The sequence below is a fragment of the Corvus hawaiiensis genome, chromosome 6 (genome assembly GCF_020740725.1).
Source record: "Corvus hawaiiensis isolate bCorHaw1 chromosome 6, bCorHaw1.pri.cur, whole genome shotgun sequence".
NCBI classification, from domain to species: Eukaryota; Metazoa; Chordata; class Aves; order Passeriformes; family Corvidae; genus Corvus; species Corvus hawaiiensis.
Genome location: NC_063218.1, coordinates 2,495,570 through 2,510,850, shown reverse-complemented (window position 1 = coordinate 2,510,850; position 15,281 = coordinate 2,495,570). Strand labels below are relative to the sequence as shown.

The window sequence follows — 15,281 nt, the reverse complement described above, 5'->3', positions numbered from 1 at the left end:
ATCCAAGCGTGCATCTCGGCAGGGAAGCATCCCCCCGGCTCGGCACTGCTGATCCGGTGCGTTCTGCTAATCTACCCCGCAGCATTCACAGCTCCTCCAGCCCAGCATCCTCCACAGCAGCGGGATGCGATTTGAGCCCGGGAGATTCCTCGGGATGGCTGGAGGGAAAGGCGGGATCGTCCCCCAAACCGAACCCCCCCATCCTCGCCCAACCCGGGGTGCCAAGATGGGGTTTATCACCAAATTATTGATAAATCCGGGGTGAGGTGGGCAGGGATTTTCTGTGCAGTAAGCCTGGTTTTCCCACAGCCCTCCCCCCCGGCTCATTCCCAAATCCACAGAGCATTTCCACAGCCCCTTTAAAAAGCCCGTTGTCCCCCCTCCCACCGCAGCTCCCCCATCCTTTCAGTTTTCCGGGGCCCCCAAAGGCTTTTCCGTGGCTCTGGGCCTGGGGGTTGTTCCTAGAGTTTGCTCTCAGCCTGCCAGAGCTGCTGAAATCCCATGGAATTGTGCTGTAAAGCAGGAAAGGGCGGCGGGGAGGGGCGGACGGGGAGGAAAGATCACAGGAGCGAGCGGGGGAATATTTTTAGCCCGTCTGTGCTCCGGCTTCAACACCACTCCGTGACTCCAATCCCGTCTGACAGAGGGGCAGATGCCTCAGGGCTGGAACGGGAGAGAAACCCCAGCAAGGGCCCCCTCAGGGGGTCACCAACAGCCCCGAGACATGAGAGAATCCCCCCCTCTCGGTGTGGTGGGGTGGGAGGAAAACTGGGAATTTCTCTGCTGGAAAAAAAGAAAAAAAAGTGGAATTCGGGTGGTGAAAGACTGGCAAAGAGCCAGGGTATCCATCAGGGTGCTCCAAAGGAGGAGGATTCCATCCCTGACCTGGTGATCCAGCTCCTTGCTCACCTGCATCCAGGTATTTTCCATGGCAGCAGGGTTTGGCTACCAGTGTGCAGGAGCCAGGGTGAAATCTGGGAATGGAGCACAGGTTTTGCTCCAAGCCTGATCCAGGGAAGCGTGGCTGCGGGCTAAAGCCGGGATTAGGGGCCAGTGCCAAGCAGGTCAGGGGAGCAGGGCTGGGTTTGCTCTGTGCCCACGCAAAGTGCAGCGACATCAGGCATGAATTGAGCATGAGGGGTCCTGCACCAGCACCACATTTGCACTGGGAGAGCTGGAGATCCTCCAGTGCCCTTCCTGGAGCAATCCCAGTCGCACCTTCACACCCTGAGCCAGTTAAATTCGGATTTTCCCATGGTTTAAACCCCAGCTCCATCACAGAAGGACACAAAGGCTCCCACGGGCTCAGCATTCCCTCCATCCCCACCACCGTGCCCTGGGGTGGCACTGGCCTGCCGGGATGTGCTTTCCTGGTGCTACCACGACTTTCTGGGATGCTTTGGGGAGCAGATGGTGCTGTTTGCATCCCCAAGGAAAACAGGCAGGCACCTCTTTGTCCAGGGAAACAGGGCCCCAGCCTCGTGCTTTGTAAACAGGTTTGCAGCAGGGAAAAGCCAGCCCAGGCCACCCGTCCCCCTCTCCATCCCCAGGGACAAAGCAGCCCAGGGAGCCCACAGAGCTTGGCTGTGGCCCCATGTGTCCATCAGCCATCTATCAATGATTTACCGCTGCTGTGAAGAGCTGTTTGTGCTCCGGGGCTTCCCGACGGCCCCGGCCAAGGTCAGCGCTCCATTTGGCAGGGGAAGGGATGGATGCCAAAGGGGAGAGGGGTTGGGAGTGCAAGGCAGGGAAAAGCAGAGCTCCCTTAGACCCCAGCAGCACCATGGGCTCATCCTGAGCATCCCTGCTCCCACCAGGCTCGAGGAGCCTGGAGCAGCTGGGGACAGAATCGTGGGAACATGGAATGGTTTGGGTTGGAAAGGATCTTAAAGCTCATCTCACTCCATTAACCCCTTCCACATCCACTTGATCCCACTCTGGCACCCCAAGGGGTTATGGGGCTGGTGCCAACAGCCTCTGCCCAGGGTTTGAGTCCAAGCAGGGCTGAAAATCCCCTTTGGAGACAGCGGGAATCGCTTCCCACCAGGGTCACTGACACAGTGAGCAGCACAGCCTAAAACCAGTCCCAGGAAAACTGGCAGTGGGATGTTGGGGCTGGATCAAAACAGGCACCTCACATGAGGGGTTTCAAAGGTGCCGGTGCTGTCGGGCAGGATTTGTGCAATTCCTGTGCTTTTTGAAGCCACTGTGGCCTCTCCCGATGCCCACCCAAACGAGAATCGATTTTTATGAAATGGACTGAGGCAGCCTCCAGGAGGATCCATAGCTGGGCTAATATTTGTCTAATGGGCTCCCACAAATAGCTCGTTAATCCCTTTGTGTTTATTAATGGCAGGCAGGAGCCAGCCAGCTGCAGCCAAGCTCCCTGGATCCCTGAACTCCCAGGGTCTCCAAGCTCCCCAGGTCCCTCAGCTCCCTGGATTCCCCAGGTTCCTGAGCTCCCTGAGGTCCCCAGGCACGCTGCTGCGTTCCCCAAATTCCTGCATCCCTCCACTATGGCCACCCACTTCTCCCAGTGCCTCTCCTTCCCCCTCCCTCATTCCATCCCACCCCAAGGGGATCCCCCTCTGCTCCATCACCCCCCAGGGCTAAAAACCCCATTTTTGGGGCTGCACAGTGAACCAGCACTGGACACGAGCTCAGAAACAACCACAAGTTTTGGCTGGGCTTTATCCCAGTCCTGTTCCCTGGGGAATCTCACTGCAGTGGTGGCACCACCGAGCGCTCTGGCACCCATGGGGCACTCTGGAGCTGGCACCATGTCCCAAAAAGCGTTGAAGCCCCACAGCTTTAGTCATGGATTGGGAATATCTCCCTGCTGTTGCAGCAAACACTTTATTCATGTGTTTATTTGCTTATTTAGCTGCGAATTAATACCAGGAATGTTTTTGTAAACCTGTGAGTGAGCAAATGCATTTGGAGGGCTTGCAAAACCACGGTGCATTATTGCAGTGTATTTTTCCAGGCAGGATTTTGGGGTGCTCCTTTGGCAGGGAAAGCCTGTGGAAAAGTGGATATACATATTTCTATATGTATATAGAACATTTGGTTATTAAATCTAAAACCTGAGCAACCTGGGCTAGTGGAAAGTGTCCCTTCCCATGGCAGGGGGTTGGAACTGGGTGGTCTTTCAGGTCCCTTCCATTCCAAACCATTCTGGAATTCCATGATTCCATGACTCCCGCTGCCCTCCCTCCCTTCTCTGCAGCAGGAAAAGGCATCGTTTTGGTTTGGTTTGAAGGGGCAACTCTCAGTGGAAGCCTTTCCCAGACACGCCACTTCCCCGGGAAGCAGCAGCTGCAGCATCTCCGGCCGCTTCCCGCTGCCAGCTCCACACGCTGCTCCCGATCCATGGCACGGAGGAAAGGACATGTTTGAGCAGTGAGTCAGGCACAGGCACTGCCCTGTGCCAAAATGCTCATCCCCAGCTTTCACCCAGCAGGGATATCCTTCTCCGAAAGTATTTATCCCTCGGGAAGCTGGTAACGACCCCGCTGGAAGAATGTTGTCTCCCAGACCAGCACCAAATTGAGTTTCTGGACAACGTGGCCCTGAAATGACATCATTCCCTCGTATCTGGGATGTGCAGGATACCTGGATGGGCTGAGGGTAAACACCAAGGCCAGGTCAGGCTCAGGGATGTGCCCCAAACCAGCCTGGCCAGGGAGGAACAGATGATTTCCATCCCGGGGTGAACACAGCGCCCAAACCACCCCCCGTGGGTGCCGGGGGCACCCTGTGGATGGAGGAGCAGACAGTGCTCACCCCAGCCCGGGCTCCTGCACTTCCACAAGGGAATTTGCTCCATGTTTAGATCCCTCCCTCCCTTCCCAGAGTCTGGGGAAGCTGGGATTCTCAGCAGGACCCAGGCACTGGTTCCATTACAGCAAACTGGGAGGGAAAGAGCCGGCTCACCCTTCCCCAGGGCTGTGTCTGGGAGTCGGTGCAAGGCAGGAGGGAGGAATCACGGCTTTGGGGACGGATCTGGGCCACCTCAAAAATGTCCCTTGCTGCCCTGGCAGCTCCCAAACCTCTGCCCTATCCCTGGAAGTGTCCAAGGCCAGGTTGGATGGGGTTTGGAGCAAACTGGGATAGTGGAAGGTGTCCCTACCCATGGCAAGGGGGTTGGAACTGGATGGTCTTGAAGGTCCCTTCCAACCCAAATAATTCTGGGATTTTAGGATTCTACCCCATTTTGGGGTCCCACCACACCAGCGGGTGCTGCAGCCCCTCCCCTCATCCCTGGGCAGGGCATTATCAGGGCAAGCCCCAATCACCAAAACCTCAATCCACTCTCCCATGAGCTCACATTTTCACGGCACCCTCAAAATCCCTGGGCTCCTACCCCAAACATCCCACAGCAGCTGGACCTGGCCCTCTCCACTTCCCAACCCAAGCTGTTTATGAGCTCTGTGAGCACGATAAACCAAAAGCAGCTGTGGCTACGAGCTCCTTTTACCCCTTTTATGCAATTCCTTTTTTCCTTCCTCCCTCCTCTGAATTTTTATGATCCAGATACAAAGCCCTGGGAAATGGAGGTTTAAAGGACAACCCTGACAGCCGTTACTGCAGGGGCATGAAATGCAGTGCCCTGACTCTCATCCATCCCAGGAGATTATTTCCAATGATTTTTTTTTTTAAGAAAATCCTAAAAATAAAGTGCCTGGAAGCTCATGGTGGGCAGTGAGGGAGAAATCCCAGGTGTTCCTTGTTCAGCCTTGCCCACCTCGTGTTTGCACAACTCTGCCCTGTGCCAATGTTGCTTTGTCCAAGGCCTTCCCCGAACAAAGGATGCTGTGGGCATCCCAGGAAAACACTGGGGAACTGTCACCTCACTGAAACCCTGCTCAGAGCAGCATTCCCAGCTCCCCCTGTTCCATCAGCACTTGCTGTATTTAAAATTAACGTGGTTTTTGCAGAGGAACCGGGGTCCTGCTGTGTTATCCCACCCAGTAACTCCCATCCTGGCTCACCCCATATCCCATCCTGCTCTGAAAGCCCAGAGTGGGAGGCACAGATGCCTTCATCTCCAGCCATGACTTTCTCCACCCCTTTGCACCTTTCCTGGTGCAAACCCAGCCCTCAGAGCCCTTGTTCTAAAGGAATTCCTTAATTTTGGTGCTTTGCAGAGGGGGAGTCCCCAGGCTCAGCCATCACCGCTAATCAAGCCGCCCCCAATTTATGGGATCCCAGAATGGTGTGGGATGGAAGGGGCATTAAAGCCCATCCAGTTTCACCCCCTGCCATGGGCAGGGACACCTTCCATTATCCCAGGCTGCTCCAAGCCCCATCCAACCTGGCCTTGGACACTGCCAGGGATCCAGGGGCAGCCACAGCTTCTCTGGGCACCCTGTGCCAGGGCCTCACCACCCTCACAGCACAGAATTCCTTCCCAATATCCCACCTAACCCTGCCCTCTGGCAGTTTGAATCCATTTACACCCCAAAATCCTCCCACTTACATCCCAAATCCTCCCACTGGATGTGGCAGCACAACCCACTCCCCTGATGTCCACAAGGCCTCAGCACACTCTGGGAGTCCCTTGTTTTATGCCACCAGTGATTAGAGAGATGCTACCTTGAAGAAAGGAGGGATTTGGGCTGTCAGAGCAGGAATTCACGGCTCTGTCCAGCCCCACGGTGTTCTGGAAAGTCTGGAGGTCCCCAGGTCCACAGCACCTGTTCCAGCTCATCACCCAAACCCAAAAATCCCTCCCAAACAAAGCTAAAACAATCCCAAAGTCCCCAGTTCTGTGCTCTGTGTGTAAGGAAAGAGCTGCAGCATCACTCCCCGGAGCAGCCAGGACCCCTGTGCCTGGCACAGCCTCTGCCAGGCCTGTGGAGTAAAGGCTGGTGCCACCTCCTCACCACCCTCACCCACAGTGGGGATTCCCCCCTCTCTACAGCAATATTCCCAATGCCTGAGGCTTTCCCAGTTTCTCAGGAACACAGAATGCTGCTGCAGACACGCATCTGCCCGGCCCGTGCTCCTAGGAGGCGATCAGCTAAACAAAGTAGAGAAAATAACACTCACAGTTTATTTTTCCAAGTATAAATCCCTGGTTTTCAGGTAGAATCAGGCCACTTTCCAAGGCACAAAAAGCCTTTTCCATTCCTCCCCCTCCGAGCTCAGCAAACAACCCTACCTGAGGAGCCAGCCTGGATTTATCACATTCCCATGGCTGTGTTTATGACAGGGCTGGATCTCACGCTGCTGCATGAGGAGTACCAGGCCTGCCCTCCCTTGAGCTGGGCTTCACACCCAGCCTAAGCCTAAACCTAAGCCACATCTCATCCCTCAGACACCCCAATTACCCTGTGCAGGGGTCGCTCCTACCAGCTCCTGGAATGGTGCTGCTCCTTCCACACGCCATGGGGAGATCCTTTCCTCCCCGCTCATCCCAGCAACACCAGGAAAGGACAACACATCTGTGGGACCAGCAGAATTCCAGCCTGGAGCTGCCCCATCCCAGCGCTGCCCCATCCCAGCGCTGCCCCATCCCAGCGGCGTGGGAAGCTTCCCACACAAGTGCCCAGGCCAGCCGGGTGGGGTGAGCCTGGAGAAGACATTTAATTACACAGGGCTGGCTGTTTTTCCAGTTGCAGAGGCCCAGCTGCATATTCCCTCCCTGTACCAGGTGCCATTAGTGCTGTTTGACTGCTAAATAGCAATTAATAATATCTTTGCATTATGCAAATGAGTTCTAAACACCTGCAGATCGATTATTTTGTGTTTGCGGAGTGCAGTGGTGCTTGGGGGCTTGGACAGTGGGGGTTTCTTTTGCTATGAGCCGGAAAAGTGGGTGTTTAGGGGTGCCAAAGGACCATTCCCACAGCATCCAGCATGAGTGGCCAGCCCAGGGGATGGCTGGCTCAGGAATTTCCCTGGCTGACCCATGGGATGGGCGCGATGGCTGCGGGGCAGGGCTGGTGCCCAGCTGATGAAAGGCCACTGGGATGTGTCTGTCTGCCCATGGCCGGGACGTGCCAGGCTGGTCCTGCTCCAGGTGCCACGGGGGAGGAGGGAATGACATTAAAACCAGCCTCAAATCCCAACAGGAGCAGCAGCTGAGCGGGATCGAAGGCAGCATCGAGGCAGCTTTGCTTATGCTAATGGGGGAGAAGACTGCAAACAGCTCCAGGTGAGAAGATTGGGCTGGGATTTTCCATGGGCAGGCAGCCAGCCCCAATCCCTTTTATCTGCTCTTGGGAATGTCTGATTCCTGGGGGGATGGATGCATGGCTGCCCCTCAACCTGAGGCCAGCATCCTTGTGTTGCTACATTCTCGGGCCCCATTCCCCACACTGGGGCTTTCAGGGGAATTTGGCTGCCCCTGAGCATCTCATTCCTACAAACATCTGCGGGAGAGTGGGAAGAAGCTGGATAAGCAGCACAGGGTGTTCCAGAGGCTTTGGGGTTATTTCTGGGAAGGGCAAGAACCACGGAATCGTTTTGTGTTCTATTGCCAGGGGTTTTTATGGGGGGGAGGAATTGTGCAGAAAGGTCCTTTTCCCTCCATAGCCGCATCTCAGCAGGATCAGCTCCCTTGGGATTGTAAATAAATGGTTGCAACCCCTCCTCAGCCATTTACCTGCTTTAAATCCATCAGGATGCAAAGCCGAGGTGATTTTTCCTAGCACAGGCTACTGGTGCCCCAAGCTGTGTTCCCACACTGTCATTCCCTTTAATTTTGGGGGATCAGATAGTTCCTGCCAGCCCTGCTAACTCGGCTGGCTCCCCAGCAAGCCTCACTCTGGGCTTACAGAGGCATCTCTAGGAAAGATAAGCGAGATAAAGGAATTACACACCCCAAAAGAAAAGAAGAGGCTCCCCAAGTGCAGTGGGAACACCTGCCCGGAATTCTGTCTCCCTCACTCCAGGACTGGTTTTGAAATCAGATCTCCCAGCATATGAACTCACACAAAGAACACGGAAAACCAGCAAAGGCCCCATTTTTCCCCAGTCTGGGCAATTCCCAGCAAAAGGTTTGCAGATCTGGAGAGCAGGAAAATATAAGTCACTTGTGCAATGGGCTGTGTGATGCTGTCAAGTGCTCAGGGAGATCTTTCAGGGAAGGGAAAGCGATTTGGGAGCAGAGCAAAGGTAATTTTTTCCCTGTTTCTGCCCAAAAGCTTTGCCTGACACTGAGCAGAACCTGCTCAGAGAGCACATCAATAAACACTTTCCTTCCCAGGCTACACATGAACTTCTCACAAAAAAATCATCTGTGTTCCTTTGATGAATCATTTGCATTCAAGGTAATTAAACCTTAATCAGCAAAGCCAGAGAAAATGAGATTTTTTTTTTCCTCCAGCAGAGATGAGATAGAGCTGGACCTGATTCCTATCAGACCCAACGTGCCCCATTAACACTGCCCAGCTCCTCCAGGTCTCCCCATCCCTCTTGTGGGATACTGGATGAGGAAGAACAAAGGGCGCGAGCAAACAGCAGGATAATCCATGGGTTTTCCAAGTGAAGTGGCAGCGCTGAGTTCATGGGGGTAAATATTACCTGCTCCTTCCCGTCGGCTTTCTGGTGCCTCACTTGCAAACCCTCAGTGCTGGAAAAACCCTCCCCACCCAGGCGGGGCAGCCGAGGGTAGGGAAGCTGCTCCTTCCCTGAGCCGGCGGGAATGCAGGAAGGAGGCTGCTCCCTTTCCCTTTCTGTCCCTTCCCTCTCTCCATGCCCATCCCCGTCCTTGTCCCTGTTCCCATCAGATTCCCATCCCTAAGCTTGTTCATGTCCCCATTCCCATCATCAATCCTTGTTCCCATCCCCATTCCTGTCACCATTTTCATCCCCACTTCTGTCACCTTTCCCATCCCCTTCTCCATGCTTATCCCCATCCTTATGTTTGTTTCTGTCCCTATTCTCATCCCTATCCTCATTCCCATTTCCACCCCTATACCTATTCCTTTTCCCATCTCCATTTGCACCTTCATTCCTGTACCCATTCCCATTCCTTTCCCCATGGATGACAGACCCTCTCCTCCAGCAGCCAGTGTGATTGGAGGTTTTTTAGCCAGCCCTGTTTTTTATCAGGATTTCAGCTAAATCCCAGGTTTTTAACTAAATCCCAGGTTTTATTGGTGAGGATGAGGCTGGTCCACATGCAGGGCTCAGCCAGGCTGTGGGACCCAGCTCAGGCACTTCTCTAAGGGATAAAACTCTGGAAAGCAGAGATGGATGATCCTGATCTAGTGCGTGACATCCCTGCCCATGGCAGGGCTTGGAACGGGATCACTTCCCACCCAAACCATCCTGGGATTCCATGAGTCTATGAAGAGCATCGATGTGGAGCAAAACCAGCCCTGGGGACAGTTTGCAAACCACCAAGGACTCCTCCTGTTCCCTGCAATCCTCAACACACTTCCCCCTCTGCTAATAACTCATCGGGATGTCACAATAGCAGCCTGCACCCTTCCTGTGTCACGGGGCATGGCGGCCCCTCTGCCAGGAAAAACGGCCAGGAAAATAACTTCAATCCTTATATTTTAGGGCTAAAATTGGGTCTTAGTAGGGAAAAGGCTGGGATGGACCCTGGATCACCTGCTGGAAGCAGTGTGGGTCCCCCCTGCCACCCACTGCGTGGACAGGAGACCAAGAGCTGGGTGTCTGTGCAGGAAGGGTGATGCTTTTGGGAAGGGGTGATGGGGATATTTATGGGATGGAGGTCCCCGATGTTTGCTTTGCAGGAAAGATGAGGGAGAGGGTTCACTGGGAAGGGAAGGGAAGGGAAGAGAGGAGGAGGAAATGCAAACTAATTAACTAATAAATATGCTGGGTTGGCTCGGGGCAGCAGGAGAGCAATCCAGAGGGCTGACTCACTCTGACTCAGGCGCAGAGGAGTGGGATGGAATCTGGCTCAGGAGCATCTCCTGCCTCAGCCACGCTGTCAGGACACAGGGACTGATCCCAAACATGCCAGGGCCGAGCATCCCATAGAGACCTTCTTCACGTGGGCTTTGCTTTCTTTGGAGAAGAGAAATCCCTTTCTAGAGGGAAACAAAGCCAAATTCATCGGCTGGAGCAAGCAGCTGAAATGGAGTCAGGCTTTTAGGATGCAATTCCCTGTCTCTCCATTTTCATCTCAAAATCAGGCAAATGCAGGACAGGTGGGAAATCCCCCTACACACAGTCAAAGCCACTGTGGCTGTGGGAGGCGATGATGTTATCACCAGTGCTGGGATCCCAAACATGAATCCCAAAGCCAGAAAAAACATCCAGAGCCAGCAGGGTGACCAAAGGGATCACAGAGTCATAGAATCCTGCAATGGTTTCGGTTGGAAGGGACCTTAAATCGCATCTCATTCCACCCCCTGCCATGGGCAGGGACACCTTCCACTAGCCCAGGTGGCTCCAAAGCCCCATCCAACCTGGCCTTGGACACTTCCAGGGATCCAGGGGCACCCACAGCTTCTCTGGGCACCCTGTGCCAGGGCCTGCCCACCCTGACAGCTAAGAATTCCTTCCCAATATCCCATTTAACCTTGATCTGAGTGAAGCCATTCCCTGTGTCCTGTCCCTCCATCCCTTGTCCCCAGTCCCTCTCCAGCTCTCCTGGAGCCCCTTTAGGCCCTGCAAGGGGCTCTGAGCTCTCCCTGGATCCTTCTCTTCTCCAGGTGAACACCCCCAGCTCTCCCAGCCTGGCTCCAGAGCAGAGGAGCTCCAGCCCTCGGAACAGCTCCATGGCTTTCTGTGGACTTGTTCCAGCAGCTCCACATCTTTCCGATGCTGGAGATGCCAGAGGCAGCTCTGCAGGTGGGGTCTCACCTGAGTGCATCAGAGGAGGACATTCCCTCCCCCGCTTTCCCTGCTGCCCACGCTGTGGGATCAGCTCAGCACCCAGCTGGTTTTTGGGCTCCCAGCTCACACGGGCACCTCACATTGAGCTCCTCACCCACCGACACCCTCAAATCTTTCTCCCCAGTGCCGCCCTCACTCCATCCTCCGCCCAGCCCGAGCTGGGATGGCTTTGAAGGGACGGATGGAGCGGGGCCTTGTGGGGAGGCCGTGCCGGAGCCGCGGGCCCGGCGTGTCGGTGCAGGCCGCCGGGGAGGTGCTGCCTTCCCCCGGCTCCTGCTCGCCCTGGATTCGCCCCGTTCCTGCCCGATGACTGGGTGCGATTGCTTCAGCCCACACGCTCCAGCCCTGGGGCAAAAGTCCCCCTTGGCACCCACTCCCTGCTCCCCGCGGTGCCGCCCCGGGGACGGGCACGGCCACGGATCGAGGGATGGGCGATGTGGTCAGGAGCATCGCCCCTCTGCACCCCCACTTCCGAGAGGCTGTGCCTGAATTTTTGGAGGAGATGAGGCCCCTCCTGAGGGGATGCAGCTCTGATATTCCCCCTCCACCCCACGGAAGTGCCAGTGTGCTCTTGGAGGTACATGAGTTCGGGGAGACAAGTCCCACCCGCAGCGCAGGCATGAAGGAAAAGGGAGAGAAAAAAAGTTCTGCAGTCAGCTTGGGGTTTTTTCCCACCCCCGGAGGCTTTTGCATAGACTGACTTTCTTTTTTTTTTTTTTTTTTTTTTAATTTTATTTGTTCTCGCTCCCTTTTTTTCTTTTTCAAAATATTTTCAACCGACGCGTTACTGAAGTCGTTTGCCTCCTGACAAAACCCAGGCTGCCTGCCAGCACATATTTCTGATAATTCATCCATTATTAAATGAAATCAAAGACAGGAGTTGCTTTTTTTTTTAAAGAAAAAGCCATGGGAGTGTTCGCATCTGAGAGAGACGCTGTTTACAGCTGGGCTGGGAGTTTCTTCCACTGCAAAAAGATCTCCCCAGGGGAAACCCACCCAAAATGCCTGCCCTGCTCCTCACTCTGCAAACATCTCTGTGTGGCCATGCTAAAATCCAGGGATTCTACAGAGTTTTCCTGCGTGGATAAAGGTGATTCCATCCTGACTTGGGTGGGTGCTGCTGGATATTCCCCTTCCTCAGGGAGAGCCTGCAACCCGTGGCCAGAGACAGCCCAACTGGATCAGCCGGTCCTTTCCAAACCGGAGCGAGAGGAAAATCTGATGGAGAGGGAGGGGCCCAGCAATTACAGTCTTTTCTCTTTAATAACCCTCGCTGCTTCCCCGAGTCCATATTTACATCCTTGGCACCAAAGTAGTAATTAAAGTCTCTCCACTCAGGTCTAAACAACAGCAGACCCTCCTGTCATTAAAAGCAGAGGCAGAGCTGAAAATAAACCTGATTTTTATGGCTTTGGAGCCTCAAACCTCCTTCTCATCAATTGGCTGGGCAGCAGGTTTTGGGGCCACACATCAGTGCTTTGCTAGGACATTGATAAGCTGCATCTATCTCCAAGGGATGCTGGGGATGGAAAACCATGTGGAAAACTGCTCTGTGCCACTGGTCCCTTCTTGTGCCATTTTTTGGCCATTCCCACTGCCCATAAGGGAATAAAGGGGCCTTGGGGTCTGCAGGCTCCAGCTAAAGGACTGAGCTGTTGTCGTGCCAGAAGCTGCTCAGCAGCAGCTCGAGTCCTCTTGCTTTAAAGAAGCTATCAAAAAAACCTGTGAGAAAATTAATTATTCTCTAAGACTGCTAATTAAGCTGATTTGCTCTGTGAGGGCATTGAAGGAAATGAGCTGGAGAAGCTCTTAATTGTTTAAAAAGAGCCGTCCTACAGACGCTCCTCCCAGGCTGCTCTGCTTGCCAAGACACATTGGTCCCATGTTCCACCGGGTCCAGAGGAGTTTCACACAGTCATGGAACGGTTTGGGTTGGAAGGGGCATTAAAGAACATTCAGTCCCACCCCCTGCCATGGGCAGGGACACCTTCCACTGTCCCAGGCTGCTCCAAGCCCCAATGTCCAGCCTGGCCTTGGACACTGCCAGGGATCCAGGGGCAGCCACAGCTTCTCTGGGCACCCTGTGCCAGGGCCTCCCCACCCTCTTCCCAATCTCCCATCCATCCCTGCCCTCTGGCACTGGGAAGCCATTCCCTGTGTCCTGTCCCTCCATCCCTTGTCCCCAGTCCCTCTCCAGCTCTCCTGGAGCCCCTTCAGGCCCTGCAAGGGGCTCTGAGCTCTCCCTGGAGCCTTCTCTTCTCCAGGTGAACACCCCCAGCTCTCCCAGCCTGGCTCCAGAGCAGAGGAGCACCTTCTTTGTCTCCTCTGGACTGGCTCCAGCAGTTTGACAGTATCTGTGCCAACATCAACCTTGCAGGTGATTTCAAATCAGGAAAGACTAGCCATGAAGCATAAAGTGCTCCTGAGCCCTTGTCCCCAAACTGTGTGACCCAATGCAATCCGGAAGGGATCCCTGCCAAAAACACCCGAGGAACACCTACTCATACACATATATATAAAAACCCAAAGGCTACAGGCAGCTTGGAATTCAGCAATCCCAGCTCATTCCTCAGGTTATGAAGCTTGGAAGCAACAGGCACCAGGACCGAAGGCAGAGCGCTGCACCCACTGCCCAGAGCACCCTTGGGTGGGTGGCTGTGGAAGATGGAGCTCTGGAAGCCCTGCGCCAAGGGAACTGGATCTCTCCCAGCTGCCGGGTGCAGGGTGGGAGCAGAGGTGCCCCCAGGACCTCACCCAGCCTCCCACAGCAAGGAGTGGTCCCCTGCCCACACCCAGCCTTGCCCTCCCACTCCCACCACCGTTTCACTTCGATCCCACTTCACCGGGACCTTCCCTTCTCGTCCTGTAGGGGTTGGTGGAGGAAAACTCCCGATGTCACATGGCAGAGAACAAAAGGAGCTGTTTTTAACCAAACAGATTCAGCTTTGACAAGGACAGGGCGATGCCACGTTGCTTCCCCCACAGGAATCAGTCCGGCACAATCATGGCGGGTTTGCTGACAAGGAGCACATCCCATCCACTCCAACACTTCCACCTCTGGCCACTGCCAGGATGGGAGAAATCTGGGGCTTGGCGCAGGCAAAAGATGGAAATCACACCAACAAAACCAAGAGAAAACCCAAGATCCAAGCAAACGGCATTGCACCGGGAGCTCAGGGTTTTCCCGAGACCATACCATCCTCCACAAGAATTCCCAGGCATCTTCACCACTCCTGGCACAGCTCTTGTGCCAAAATGCCGTGATAAAGGAAAAACATGGCCACAAGGAGCATGGCTGCCAACACTTGGCCAACCGTGTCCTCAGCAGGAGAAGGCAAAGCTTCCCGACACCATGATTTCCCTGAGGTCCTCTGCTGAGTTTCCAGCAGGTGGGAAGGATTCCACAAGCCATGGAAAACACCTGGACAGGCACCTCTCAGTCAACACCACAGCTCCACATCTCCAATGTCCCCACCAGTACCAGGTCACCACCTGCCCCCACCACTCCCTTCCCTCCCCAACACCATTAAAACAGGCCCTTGTTTCCCTACCTGGTGCTGGGAACATCTATGAGTCAGGTTCCTCCAGCAGCTCCATGGCGAGCTCGGCGTTGTCTCAGCACAGCTGGAAGATAAAACCACCAAGAGAAAAACTCAGTGTCCCTGCAGGGGTGGCGTTTTTCAGAGCAGGTTCCTCCTGCGTGGCCGCTGGGAGCCCATCCCGCAGGAGCCGTGGGGCTCTCCACGTCCTCCTGGGCTGGTGAGGCGCCAGGATCCCTGGGAATCGTGCTCTGCTTGGAAGGACCTACCCTTTTTGACTGGTGTCCAACCCCAAAGCGCGTGTTCTTACCTGCTCAATGGAAGACAAGGGAAGGCCGGACCACCTTTCCAAGAAGCACATGGATCTCAGCAGGGTGTGGATCTCCTGCTCTTCACCCAAACGTTGTTCAAGAGAAAAGGGGGCTGCGAAGTTGTGGGAAGCTGGAGAAAAGAGGTTAGGGGAGCAAATGCTCCTGCAGCTGGTGCCGGCACGGCTCTGCCGGTTGGTTCACAGCGGAGCTGTGATCAACAGGGATGGGGATGTCAAGCTGGGACTTGTCTCCTCAGCAAGGAAAGGGAACAGCAGAGATTACTAAGCAATGCAGGAATGTGGTTTGTTTAATATGAGCCATCAACACAGAAGAGTAAAATAATGACAGATGTGTAATCACATTTCCTGAGTCTAAAACCATGAGATCGAGAATTTAAACACCACTTTTCGCAAGATCAAGAAGAGGAGCCGTTTGGCTAAGAACTCATTTGGTTACTAATTTCCTTGGCATTAAATCAGCTGTTTCCCCAATCTCTTGACAGGCTTTGCTCCAAGGACAGGGCTGGTCCCTGGCTTGCTTTGATGTGAGGGCAAGCGGAGAGGGAAGATGCTTTGGAAACGTGGATACACCAACTGACCGAGCT

General features: G+C 54.5%; 1 protein-coding gene across 4 annotated transcripts in view; it reads right to left on the bottom strand.

The window, feature by feature from the left end:
* The window catches only part of FRMD6 (FERM domain containing 6), a 38,680-nt gene extending 23,797 nt beyond the window's left edge, over positions 1 to 14,883 (bottom strand). For 3 of the 4 annotated variants that reach the window (XM_048307494.1, XM_048307498.1, XM_048307495.1), the window contains exons 1-2: positions 14,677 to 14,883; positions 14,379 to 14,451 (exon numbers count right to left, since the gene is read on the bottom strand). The gene's annotated coding sequence lies outside the window, so the exon portion shown is untranslated. Of the gene's footprint in view, positions 1 to 14,378; positions 14,467 to 14,676 lie in introns of those variants that run through there. The other variant, XM_048307499.1, reaches the window with a different exon arrangement.
* Positions 14,884 to 15,281: the final 398 nt, after the last annotated feature.